This window comes from Schistosoma mansoni, chromosome W, assembly GCF_000237925.1.
Source record: "Schistosoma mansoni strain Puerto Rico chromosome W, complete genome".
In the NCBI taxonomy this organism is placed as follows: Eukaryota; Metazoa; Platyhelminthes; class Trematoda; order Strigeidida; family Schistosomatidae; genus Schistosoma; species Schistosoma mansoni.
In genome coordinates, this window is record NC_031502.1 from 32,869,238 (window position 1) to 32,884,207 (window position 14,970).

A 14,970-nucleotide genomic window follows, 5' to 3' on the forward strand; every position below is an offset into this window, starting at 1 on the left:
AAACCTGGAAGCACTGGACGACCGTTTCGTCCTATTGTGGGACTCCTCACCAGTGCGCATCCTTGACTTCGTTTCGCGAGACTCGAACCCAGGACCTACCAGTTTCGCGCCAGAGCACTTGGATGCGCACTGCTGAGGAGTCCCACAATAGGACGAAACGGCCATCCAGTGCTTCCAGGTTTTCCTTGGTAGTCTAGCTTCAATTGACTCATGCTTTCAACTATGAAAATACTAAATCTCCATAAAACTCCTTCTGAAATTGAATAATACCTTTTTAGAATTATACTGGAAAGAGTAACGTTCAAATGAAACATATTTACATAATATATGGTATATAATCAACTATACATATTCTATATTAAATGAACCGTATTACATATTTATGAGAACAAAATTAGTTGATCAATAGTCTGGTATAAAAAGTTTTTTTTCAATTAGAGGCTAACAGACAAGACTCGACTTTATCATTAGTATTGATCAAATTCTATTCAGCAACTTTGAATTATGGTCATTAAGTCAAACAACCAAACATTATGGTCTATTTTAGTGAATGCACTAATAAATGATAGTAGTTGATAGAAAAACTGTTGACCTGAGAGCTTTATATATTGTAGAAGTTGATCAGTTAAGTTTATATATACGTTCTCTAGGACAGGACGCTTTATCAGGGTCACATAATCAAATGTCTACAACACTGACTAATATATTCTTACCAATTTTATTACTATAATTATAAAACATTTAACGACGAATAATGGTTTTCAGTAATGACAATTAAATGTAACTAAATAATCCACATTCAAAGTTTTCTGTAGAAAAAAAACAAAACAAACATTGAAAATGTTTATTTTTGTAGCCTTAAATTTTAAAAACGAACTTTGTTGTTCAATGAATATTTGTACTAACTAACAGACGACAAAATAGTTTACTCCTTTTATTTTCAATATTATAATCATTATATGATGATGGTTAAAACAATAAAATATAGTAGCTATCGATTTTTCTAAGACAAAGAAATACAAACAAAGAGTTAGATATGAACATATATATACACACACACTAACACATAGAAACACAAAAACAAGAACATTGTATGGATAAGAAAACCTGAGAATAGATCTACTAAAATTCATTAACTTTAACATACATAAAGATGATTTTTTTCTGTATAGTTTCATTAAGAGATATCTATTATTTCTTGGGTCGAATACATACTATGTGGTTCTCGTACTTTTTTTAAAATACACCATTTTAATGCATATACCAATCTGAATGAATGATTTTCTCATAGATTGATGTGGTAAATGATTTCATTCCATTATTAGCATGTATTAGATCAAGATAATTGAAGGGTAAATATATACTGTATTACACATAATCAATCACTGTGATCCTAGCTTCATGTGAAGTGATCTTGACTGGAGTAATAATAAGAAATGAATGGACCTCGAATTGATCAGACTATAAACTCAGTGTATACATTTATGAAATCATTATCAGTTAATGATTTGATTATTGTAAGAGAATAAATAGTCTTAGAATTGGTAAAGTGAATATTTTAGTACAAAAAAGGGATCACATGAAACATTATTGATTCAATTAATTAGATTCATCATTTCTAGAATAATATAATACAATTTAAGATTACAAATTTTTTGTTTGTTTCCCATTATGTTCCTATGATTTCCATTATTGTAGTTGTTTATAGCTTGTTATGATTTTTCATAATTTACTGAAGTTTCAACATGACAATGGGGTATGAATTAGATTCAATTGTAATTTGTTCAAATTATTCAACTGAAAAATAGAGATAAATGTGTTAGAGATAATGTATAAAACACTTTCTTAATAAATTTCTCTTATTTATTTTGATTTTATTACAAACTAATATAGTTAGGGGGACTATTAAAAAGCAAAGTGTAAATGATAAATGTTTCATGTCAAAAGTTGACAATTATAAACAGATCACATTTACAGTTTCATTTTAACCCTATAATAATAATAGTATTAATAATAATAATATTAATGAAGAACTTGTGAAGAAACCAGAAGAGAATTTGTGAATGGAATAGTTAGATTATGATATTAAAGAACTCGTTACTAAATGACAATATTAAGCCGAATCTCTTTGAATGCACATGTGCTTAAAAAGATTGGTCAATTACAGTCATTTAATATTAACAACAGGATATCACAAATAATTTATTTATTTATTTAAACACATAAATATTAGTACAAAGGGGGACCAGATATATATGCGACACACAAATCTCATTTGATTCGTGTGAGGGCTGTGATACTGTCCAGGTTTCCAAACCGAAGCAGGTAGTTTTCTTAGGGAGCCACACCCGGAGCCATTGACCTAAAGATCTGATCCACAAGGCAGTAGAGCATCGTGAGGAGATGCAGTTCCATGGTAGCCGGTGACCAACGATTCATTCATATGCCATTTGTTCACTCAGGATACTGGAACCCATGTGCATCATTGGTTTTGAATCAGGGTTTTCCAACTCCCCTATGTGGACCTTCCGTGTCCACCAACCCGGTTAAAGCGCCGGACATTCGCTTTTCGTCCTCTCAATTTCGTAAACAACACCTCCTCCCCAAGAAGGTATTCAGTTGGACTCCCCTAACAGAGGCTATATACGCGTGGTCATGTGAGAGCATTTCGAGAGGGCGAGTGGGCTCTCCCAACTCTCAGCCGTATCAGGGTTTCTAAACTCAGTAGTTCAGTGAATAACACGTTAGCATATGAAGTAAAAGGTAACGAGTTCGAGTTTCAGTGTAAACATCAACATTCAGATACAAGTGTATCCAAATAATGATTCCTAAATAAGACAGAAAGTATATTCTAGCCTCTGTTGCTAGCTACTATCCAACGTCTCTATAATTAAAAGTTTTTAACATATATATACATCTAATTTCTAATCAGATGAATTTTAAAACAACACACATCTTATTCTTCATTATTTGTAACTCTTTTGACGAGAAATAAACTTATTTATATGTCAAACGATTAATTTGATTCATTTCCTTTCCGAAAAAAAGTTCCAATCATACATAATGGTTGTTTTTTTTACATAGTATTTGACTTTTAGAAAAAGAAAACTTATTCTTGCATTATGACAATCTTTTTCTTGGTACTTTCAACAAGGAAACTTTTAAAAGTTCAAATTCATTTTTAATCATGTGAACAAAGTTAAAAATTTAGGTCAACACTTAGTTTTGTATTTTCTCAAAATATGAATTTGCATTGTCGTTTCATATTATATATATAAAACAAAATCATTTAACTGTGATGGGATTTCTCCGAATACATATATTGAACTTTGTAAAATAAATCAATATGCCGTGATGGTCACAAGTTTTACAACATCATTTCATCTACTTTAGTTCAAGGCAGCTGAAATGTTATTCAAAGTAGAAATTGAAGATGAGTGTTTATTTTTATTTTTAAGTAAACTTTACCATTATTGACTGAATTATATCATAAATTTTCCAAGAAATCAAATCCTTATCTCACCTCTAAATAAACCTATTAAACTTTATAAAATGAACACAGAGAAATACTAAGTTTTAAAATTTAAGACAGTAATTCATTTGGTATTGTTTGTTTGTATATTCCCATTGATGTTTAGGACTGCAATTGATCAGTCTCTTATTGGCATATGTGCATACTGTGCGTATTGCCTCGATATAGCCTCAATTCATAAGCATTGTAAGCAAAGATGGATAGTGGCTAGCAGTGGAATCCAGGAAGCGCGTTTCATCCTTTTTGGGGCTGGTCAGCTGGATGTACCTGCATCTCAGAGTTGATGTTCACTCTGGGACTCGAACCCAGTACCTTTCGCCTCAAGTGGCTATCAGGACTCAGTAGCTAAGTGGATAACGCCATGGCATTTGAAGCGAACGGTACGGGGTTCGAGTCCCACAGTGAACATCAACTTCGAGCTGAGGGTACATCCAACTGACGAGCCCCAAATAGGACGAAATGCGCGTCCTGGATTCCACTGCTAGCCACTACCCATCTTTGCTTATTCAGACAGTAATGTTTAAAACTTTAGTGATTTATAAGTTAACAAATTAATTGATATCGTTATGTATACATTACCGTTATATTGAAGTAACTGTCTTGAAATCTCTTTTCAGTAATGAAGAATGAATATATGTCATAATAAAATGTTTTTAATATTACACACACAAACATTTGTTCAATAATCTTTGATTTTAAAAAAAACGAAGAAAGAAAAATCAACCATTCAAATGATTTCCAGATATGATTGCGAAAATATTTTATTTAAAATAAATTCTAAAAATAAACTTGTATAGATCTCACATATCAAGATAAAAAATGATTGCATACAATTGAAATGCTTCGCAGAATCAAACCGAATTCTATGTTCAGCACATCCGTTGTTCAATAAATAGAGAAACTGAGATACACTACAACTTTTGATGAAAACTCAAAGAATACTCAACGAATTCATCGAACATTCAGTAACATTAATGAAGATTAGGTTTATTGAAGAAATCAGCGCTTCTCAAATGGATCAAATATTTCAGTAAGGCCTGTGAAGACTTCATAAATAATCTGAGATTAGAATGAATTTCGACCTGTTGTATTGATAAAAACATCAAATATATGAGGCCATTTCTGCTTACTGATAGCTAAGTCACTAATTGGATGCGTTACTGACGAACTGAGCTGAGTAAAAATTATCGATGTACACATTTCTAGTGAAATGTTTAAGGATACAGTAAGATGTGAAACAAGGTAGCTGATTTCTGAGAGAACGGAGATAAAGCAAGTATACTGCCACTAATTGAGACTATTTTTAAAAGATAAAATTGTAATTTAAAATTCTACTTTAATGACTTCACTTTGTGTTAGTTTGGTAGATTTTATATGTTAACAGAGAGAAACACTAACCTTAAAAATGATTTAATACCTTGAAATATAAAACATACTTATTAAAATAATCTAATGTAATTATGAATCAATGTCATTGACTACTTAATACTTAATTTTATCAACAGTAAACAATAATACAGCCTAGATAATAAGTGTAATTAAAAATGAATAAACAATCAGATCCGCATTCTTATACCATAAAATAAAAAGACGACACATTTTCAAAAGGCGAAATCGTTGAATTTTATCGAGATAGAAAAAAACAACAATAATCGATGATTATGTTCATTAGTTAAATAAAATGTGTACATATTTATTTCATTTCCAGATTGATTTCTAATATCACCTACGTCATATATATATGTATACATACAATATACAAGTCATATATTTAAATGTTATAATCAATAATTATTGATAATCAATCATTTCAAATGTAAAAGATGTAAAAATCCATAAAATGGATCAAAGAACATTGAACCAAAAATATTTTATTACCAGTACATGTTATGGAGATTGTTGAATTTTGAGATTATGAACTGATCTAAGTTAAATAATCATTTATTTGTGTAGTAGTTTAAGGAAGGTACCCACTACAGATAATGGAAGATGGTCACAAAATATCGTGAGTTAAGTGAAGTTAGAGTTGTACAAAATTGGGTTCCGGATCAATGGTTCAGAGACTAAATATTTCTGAACAATATCGAAGGCCCTGGGTTAGATTCACGGTTAAGGTCTCGTGGATGCACACTGCTGACGAGTCTCATACTAGTTCGGGATGACTATTCAGTTCTTCCAGGTTTACAATCGTTGTCTAACTTAGATAATCTCGTGATTTCAATAAAATAGATTTTATTTATTAACTACTCTAAGAAAAAACATTCAGAACTCACTGGAAGAACTAGTTATTAATTATCATTAATGAGGCAACATCTACAGGATTCTGGGATTTCTATCTCGTTTGATATTTTTGAAGTGTGTTTATACAATGTCTTATAGATAAAATAGATGTATTTTTCATGACACTTTGACTTAATACAATTCTTTAATCAAAACAACCTTCGTAATATGAGATGATGTTGAAATTTACTTAGAAACTATCGTGAACAAGAGAATTAAAAATAACTTTTAAGAATTATTTTCAACAATGACGATAAATTTCCACAGTTGAATTCACGAGTTGATCTAAACTAGACCACTAATGAAAACCGAAAATCCCTATACTGGTAAAGCTTCATTTCAATAATGATAATAACAATACTTGTTTTAATATTATTTTTTCCCCACAAAAATATATCTTATTAATAAGCGAGGGATAAAAATGATGCAATATGCATCAATTTTTCAGTATTGATCAATTTTACCAAGTATGTGGTTGTGGAAATTGTTAAGTTTTTGATTGAGATCATGAATCTATTGAAAACCTGAAAGCACTAGATGGTCGTTTCATCCTATTATGGGACTTCACAGTAGTGTACATCTATAACTCCGCTCGTGTCTAGTTAGTTATTAACATCGCCTATGGCGAAGTCGACATATCTGTCCATCAATTAAGGGACGAATATACTGCGCAGCGGTTCGCTCTGTTCTAATTTACGGCTGCGAAACATGGCCATTAAGAGTAGAAGATACTCGTAAGTTACCAGTATTTGATCACAGATGTCTTAGAAATATTGCTCGCATCTGCTGGGATCACCAGGTAAGTAATAGTGAGGTTAGACACAGGGTACTAGGGAATGATGGTAAATCAATTGATGAGGTCATGAATCTTCACCGACTGAGATGACTGGGTCACGTGTTACATATGCCTGAACACCGATTACCACGACGCGCTATGCTGACTAGTGTAGGAGATGGTTGGAAGAGAGTTAGGGAAGGCCAAACCAAAACGTGACATCAGTACTTGAAGTTACTAACTTCTAGTCTGAGCCATGTTGGTAGGTGCAGACTACTTGGTTGAGGTCCGCGCAACCATCGTAACCAATGGTTGGAGACTCTAGGTGACATGGCTCAGAATCGATCACAATGACGTCGGTGTATATACTCTTTATCTTCCCTTAAACCTTGAGATTAAAATTGCTTCATAACTTTCCTCCTTCCTATGCTATGTCCCTATATACAACTTATCTTTTATATATTACCGCCACTAAATTAACTACTATGAATTTGTTGTTGATGTTGTTGTGCTAATGAGGTATGGCAACTTTGACTGATGTATAAATGTGCCTGGTCCTACGTTGTAGCTGACTGATTGACTGACTGAGTTATTAACAATATAAGATCTATTATAAATTATATATCGAATTAATTTGGTACATTTTTTATTAATATTAACAGTAAAGAGTAAATTTATTAATTAAATGTCAATATGTGATTATTATTCACATTGAACATTTGATTTTAAATTTGAATAAATCCAGTTATTCTAATAGTTGAGATCATGAATCACTTGAAGTTAGACCAACATGGAAAACCTGGAAGCACTGGTGACTGGCTTCAAGTGATTCATGATCTAAACTGTTAAAATTACTATAATATCCACAGAAACTCCTGATAAAATTCAGTTATTCATTACATTCTATATGATATTCTATTGTATTTTGATTACTTTTTGTTGTTGTTTATATATCCATTCAAGTTATGATATTATGTTCAATATAAAATGTAAATTATATTTTATTTAAATAATAATCGAAACAAAAAAAATTATATATAAACACAAGTGATACAATTTTTTTCAGAAAAGATTTTCGTAGCCCAATGTAAAGTTTATTGACTAGATCAAGAGTATTGAAGAGAGGATATTGTTTAAGTGTAATTGTGGCAGTTAATACATTGTATTCAATATCTGAGTTAAATATTTAGAACTGTTTTATCAAAGATTAGGTTATGATAAGTTATATTTAGTAAATAAAGAAGATTAATGACTTTATTTATACTTTAAAGCTAACCTACTTTCAAAATGTTTAAATATTACAGTTAACTTTAGTTTATTACATTTATTTCAAATGAATAATTCTGTGTTAAGTCTGTGTTTATTTATTTATTTAAACACATAAATATTGGTACAAAGGGGGATCAGATATATATGCGACACACAAATTTCATTTGATTTGTGTGAGGACTGTGATACTGTACAGGTGTCCAAACTGAAGCAGGTGGTTTTCTTAGGGAGCGACACCCGGAGCCTTCGACCTACAGGTTTAATTCACAAGGCAGTGAAGCATCGTGAGGATATACAGTCCCATGGTAGCCAGTGACCAATAATTGGTTCGTACTCCATTTGTTCCTTCAGGATACTGGAGTCCATGTACAACATTGGTTAGGAGTGAGGGTTTTCCAACTTCCCTAGGTGGACTCAACGTGTCCACCAACCCGGTTGAAGCGCCGGACATTTGCTTTTCGTCGTCTCAATTTCGTAAACAACACCCCTGCCGTGAGAAGGCAGTGAGTAGGACTTCCGAGGCAGAGGCTAGATACGCGTGGCCATGTGAGAGCATTTGGAGAGGGAGAGCAGATTCTCCTCACTCTCGGCCGTGCCAGGGCATTTGGGGGCAAGTCTGTATTTGCTAGGGAGTTATTAATAAAAGTTTGCAAAATTTTGTCATGTTAATTATTGAAAAACTCCAATTGTTTGTACACTTTCGTTCTTGTTCATGCCTTGAAGAAATGACAGGCAATTACATTGGAATTTATGTGTCCAACATATGATAGACGAAAAGAATAGTCGATATATCTGAACTGGTATAAAACTTTCACGACTGCATGTGACTAAAAGATTTACTGACTTTGAAAAGCATAAAATGTATTTTGAGTAATCCAAATATGAATACATCCCAATGAGGTATTTATCACAGTATTGCACAATTGGTGCAGTAACAAAATTTTCAGTACTGGATAAAGCATTTATCAATTATTTTTAAAACAGTTAATTAACACGTCTGAGTAATTAAAATTGAATCTAAGTTATCTAAAATTTCCAAACCATACAGATTATGATTATGGCATAAATCCTAAGTTGGATAATCTTCAACTCCCTAAATGACCCAGAAAAATGGTCAATAAATTCATTAATTGATCATGTACTTACGTTTAGCTACCTCTAATTTACCCTCAACCTGGCCTTATTCATCATTCCAAATCAATATAGGAAGTGATTACAAATAGTGTTATAAATAAATCGATAGATTAAAGTTCACAAATTTTACAAACCAAGTGATCATTTTTACCCAGTACAACAGGTATACAACTCAAGAAAACGTTAAAAAGTAATACGAGATCGATTGGCACTGTTTATTATCACAATTACTTGAATCTTTGAACTAATCAATAATCAATCATCGGTAAGCAGTGGTGAAAGGCATATTTTTTAAGTAATCATTAGTGTTGATAGAATCCCGTCTATCCTACCCATCTAAGTAAGTAGGCATAGCATGCTGGAAACGATTGGGACAGATCTCTGAGCTTCAGTTTCATGTTAGTAATGACTTTTTAACGGGGCATATTGGTGATCTTGGAGGATCTAATTCACTTTGTGGTATTCGAAGCTGAATGACAGCTTTACAATCATAGATGTTACCGATGAGTTATGCAGACTGCATTTTACATCATAAAGGACTAAATCTATAAATTTCAAGCTTGTGAATACAAAAGATCTACGTGACAGGTAAGACTTATTACTTTCAGTATCAAAAGTTAAATACCAATTGGTCTAATTTACTCCATCGTTTTCATTTTTGGTTCATTAGGAAAGTCAATCAAAATAACAGAAGTGATCTTTTACAAAATTGACTGACAATAGATAAGTTAACAATAAATGAGATTAGAGTAACTAGTAAACTATTGATGCAGCCAATGAAAAAAAAACCTTTTTCGGGGCTTACAGACAAGAACGGAACAGTTTAGAATAATAACTTTGTGCTTTTTACGTTAAAAAGCCCTTTTGAACTCAGTTTTCCCTTGGAGTATTTCAAAGACTAGAAATGCACATAGTACAATTGTATTTTCGATTAACTAAAGATCTATAGAGAGAGCTTAGCTGACTTCACAGTGCTACATTATAAGTGCCTTGGTCACTTTCGTCATCAATATTCTTGAATTTAGTATATTTTTGATGAATACAAGTAACTGTTAACTATTTCTAAACAACAATATTCTATATTTTTTGTTGCAACCAATGTTTTATTAGTTATGTACACCTTTGTTACGTCTAGAAAGCATGGGGTTACGTTCTTCATTATAATTCATGTTTAAATAAAGGGATTTTCTTATAAGCGAACATTAACAGTTTAATTGTTAGTTTGATAGTGAACTCACGGCTTTTTGTCAAATAAATCAATGATCGTGATGGATACCTACCTCAAGGCTTTAGATGATATCTAATATTAGCTAGCAATACCATGCCAAAAAGATTAGACAAGGAGGTTAGGGTTATGGAAGAATGAAGGATTGAACATACTGTCTTTGTGCGCAAAGGCTGGGCTTAAACTGGTGGATAATAATAGCCCCTGCTGTTCATAAGTTCTTCGTTTGCATTCTTATTGCGTCAACTCTTCTGACAATACGTATAATTTTGAAGGAGGCTTCCAGTGTGTTTAATTCCTCATTCTTCCATGACCCATAATGGTTAAAGCGACTGAATTTCTGCAGTGAAGTTACAAGTTCAAACTCAGAACCACCTACTTCAGTTTAGGCACATGGTTAACATTATCATCTGTCAAATAAAATAAACTATGCTTAAAAACCAAGTTTACATGGCATACGAGTCTGTCATTGGTTATTAAGCTACATTAATAAATTAGTTAATAAGCTTGGATTTATTGACATTAGTTCAGTTATATCTACTAATTTCTCTCAACTTCAATTATTATACATGTATGAGTATAATAATAACTTTATCTACACAAGCCATTTAAAATTAGAAGTGAACCATTTTGTCAATTACAAAAGTCGTTCAGTAGTATTAAACATTACAGACTAATCAAATTATGTGTGCTCTGAGTTCACTAAAAAAAAACAACGAAGACATTTAAACAACAATCACTGATATAAAACTTGAATTATTGAAATTTTATAATTTTAGATCATAGACTGAATTTAGCAAGATAACTGTTGAAAATCAAGATGCACTAGATAGATGTTTCATCCTAGTATGTGGACGTGTAGTATCGGTTGTCATGTTAAGCCCATATACTTTATTCTAGCTTCTGGCCAAGCCAATTCGCCTGTTCATATTGAGTCATATTTTGATCTTGTTAATTATTCGCTTATTAACTTTGACTACTTTTTTATATGAGCGTATATGAGCGCACACTTCGTATCTTATTCATCATATGTCTGTCACTCATTTTTGTCTGATTATAAATATTGAGTAATGCTTGCTCATAGCGAGTTGGCTTCCCAGCCATCTCCACCATGCATCATCTTTGTTTCGCTCGCTCACACTTGCTAATGTGCCCGCAGCTTTCTGGTCTGCATCATTCATCAATAAAAATGTAGTTGCCGCTTCCTTTTGCCTTCTGATTTTATACACCGTTAAGATTGGTATAATAACGGTTACCGAAGTGAACTATTAATGAAGCACGGCACTACAGACGTTTATTGCTCGACCTAGATTGAAACCCAGAACGATAAGGTCTTTTCGGTAGGGATTAACCCTCAGACTACAGATTTATCACCTACTGGTTAATATTCTTAATGTCAGTTAGCTAAGGTTGATAAGTAATATACAGGTACAAAGTTTGACGATATCCACAAACCCTTATTGTAAACCGTTATTGACCTAGTCCGTTACAATGATAATAAGACACATCTCTTACAAACTAGATAACTATTTAAAAAAATGCAAAAGAAATGCTCGACTGGAAGGTTGTTTCATAATTAGGTAGTTTAAGGATATCGGTTCCATTTAAAGGTTAATTTTCTTCACCATCTGACATCAGCAAGAAGAACAGTGAAAACGGAGAACCAGTGTTTCATCATAGGTTGAGGCTACTGCTTATTAATACGCCACTTCAAAAATCAACACGAAACCAAATGAAGTTCAAGTTCCGTAACGACTATAATATCCTTAAACCACTGACTTGCAATTCAATGGTTTGCATTTCTAAATTTAATCAATTCACCATATCATATGACGATCATTTAATGCCATAAGTGACAACTGTATCATTATTGACTGCACCACCAGTCATAACCTTCAGTTAGAAACACAGGGTGTCATTATGTAAATCGAACTGATGATCTAAGTATCGCAACTGATTAAAGCTGGTTATTTAGCTACTTAAAAATCGTAAAGCTCTGCACTCAACCTTGATAATACTTGCCCAACAATTCCAACAAATATATTTAAGTATTCACTAATAATCATGTACATATAAAGATTGAACAAGTACTAAAACGAAGAACCGTTTGGCCTAGTAGTAAATTTATATGATTAACTAGCGGTATGTCTTAAGTAGGATAAGCACCTAATGATTGATTAAACATTTTACCCTATAAAGTTGTACTCGTATGCAGAATAGAAAGCAAAGTCTCATTATAGAATTATTATTTAAAAGGTAGGCTACCATGTAAAAGACACCATAAACCGAATATGTCATGAACCGCTGTCTACGAAGAAATTAGTAACCACAAAAAAATATTTTATTGCCCTATACCCCCGTATTCACTTAAAATCTAGTGGTCATATCAGTTAAATTAAGTTTTATTTCACACTACGATGCTAAAATTTCACAACAAACAAACTTAAAGCCACTAAAAGGATTACTGGATAACGTGATTTCAATACGAAATGACTGTCAATAGATGTGCACAGATGTACATTGTTCAGAAAACAACTACCCACCAAATAATTACTGAAAATATTAAGTTAGCAAAAAGTAGGTCGATGATTCATAACACTAAATCTTTTCTATACTATGTAATACGATAAAAACCCACAATCAACATGTAGGAAGAAATCATTAAGCATTCAAAATAAAGAGATTTTATAGAGTTGAGATCATGAGTCAATTGAAGCTAGACCACCATGGAAAACCTGGAAGCACTGGACGGCCGTTTCGTCCTATTATGGGACTCCTCAGCAGTGCGCATCCACGAACCCACTCTCGCGGGATTCGAACCCAGGACCTACCAGTTTCGAGCCGAAGCCCTTAACCGATAGACCACTGAGCTGGCATCCAACGGTGTTAATGTCTAACTTCAACTGATTCACGAAATTGAGCAACCATTCACCAATGTCATCAGTGAGTTCCTATCTCACAACAGACCTGGTTGAACTCCACCGGTTACTGCTTCTCACTAGAACTCCAGGAAATACCTCGAAACTGGTAGGTCCTGGGTTCGAATCCCGCGAGAGTGGGTTCGTGGATGCGCACTGCTGAGGAGTCCCATAATAGGACGAAACGGCCGTCCAGTGCTTCCAGGTTTTCCATGGTGGTCTAGCTTCAATTGACTCATCATCTCAACTCTATTAAATTACTAAAATCTCCACAAAACCCCTTCTGATAATAAAGAGATTTTGTTTAAACATCTTCATAGTATAGTTAAAAAGTGTCTATGGTCAAGCAACAAACTTGTCGATTTGAACATGACAATAAAATGCTTCCAAATATTGCATTGCTAATAGATAAATAATAAAATTTCAGTCCTGAAGTATTTGAATGAATAGATCATGTTATTAAATAGACTTTGAGAAAAGCTTTGAAATCGTTTAAATACAAATGTAAGTTGAAATATGTATATAACTGATAATATGAATGACAAACTAGTAAATGTCAAGCCATGATGTACAACGACGGACAGAATAGATATCATAAACAGAGAAAAAAGCTATTCACCTTACCGAGATCTATGTTAGACAACCATTGAAAACCTGGAAGCATTGGGCAGCGGTTCCATCCTAGTATCGGATTCCTCGACAGTGAGCTTTCACGACCCCGAGACTGGGAATCGAACATAAGGCCTTCAGTCTCGTGCGCGAACTCTTAACCCTTAGACCACTGGGACGGTACCCAATGGTACAGAAGTTAAACGCCATTCAACTAATGATACTGCCAGACCATCTTCCATTGTCTTTGGTGGGTGACTTTCTTAAAACTGACACGGTTCATTTTCTGTATATGACTCCTATTATTATGTTCCATGTGAGGATGTTAATTTGCTTAAGTTAGCTTGATGTGGCCAGTAATGTCGGAGTACACTTACTGGAACTAGTCACAAATAAGACGTAGAAACCACTTAGAAATCAAGTATTGACAATATTTCACTAACCACTTCGTTTATCCTTTCATCGCACACACAAAACCGTACACATCTACCAATCCATCGCTTAACCAAATTTCAGTAATTTCTCTATTTTCATTACCACAAATGTAAACTATGGACATAAATCGGTTAAGTTTATAGACCAATAAACTTAGTTTAAGTAGGAAACGACCGGTTCAGTAAATTTCAATGAGATACTAAATTGAATTACTGCAATATCTAACATATCAGCAAAAATTATAATGCCTAGACGAAATAGATATCGAATTGAATGTTAATATATGTAAGTAACTTACATCTACATCTACCTAATGCATAAGTCATTCGTTAAAACATTTAGAATATAAAGAGTGATGCACTGTTTTAAATGTTATTCGATAAAATATGTACAAATTTATTTTCTCATAAACTTGATATATGAAGGGTATGAACAAAGTATGTTAGCCAAGTTTTAAATGAATTGGTCATTAGCTATGACCTATGAAACCCGTATGTTACAGCCACTTATGCTTTATAAATGACATGCCATTTTTACTTTGTCTTAATAGCTTTGTATACAAGTGTGCCATTATTACCAAACAGGAAATCTTAGTTTACTGATCAGCTATTATGTCTTTTAATATGAAAAGACATCAATGAATTAAACATAATCAGTCTACTATATTTAGTCAACTGGACATTATTGTTTAAATAATGAATAGGATATCGATGAAATAGTCGTAAACTCTACTATCAATTACTACTATATTTCTTCTATGGACAGATAAAAATTTCAAAAGTTAGTTCAACAA

General features: G+C 32.9%; 1 non-coding gene across 1 annotated transcript; it reads right to left on the bottom strand.

Annotated features, from left to right (window-relative positions):
* Positions 1-13,015: 13,015 nt before the first annotated feature.
* On the bottom strand, positions 13,016-13,087 carry Smp_tRNA_00331_Pseudo_CGA.1.1. Its single transcript has one exon. It is a non-coding gene (tRNA).
* Between the last annotated feature and the right edge of the window lie 1,883 nt (positions 13,088-14,970).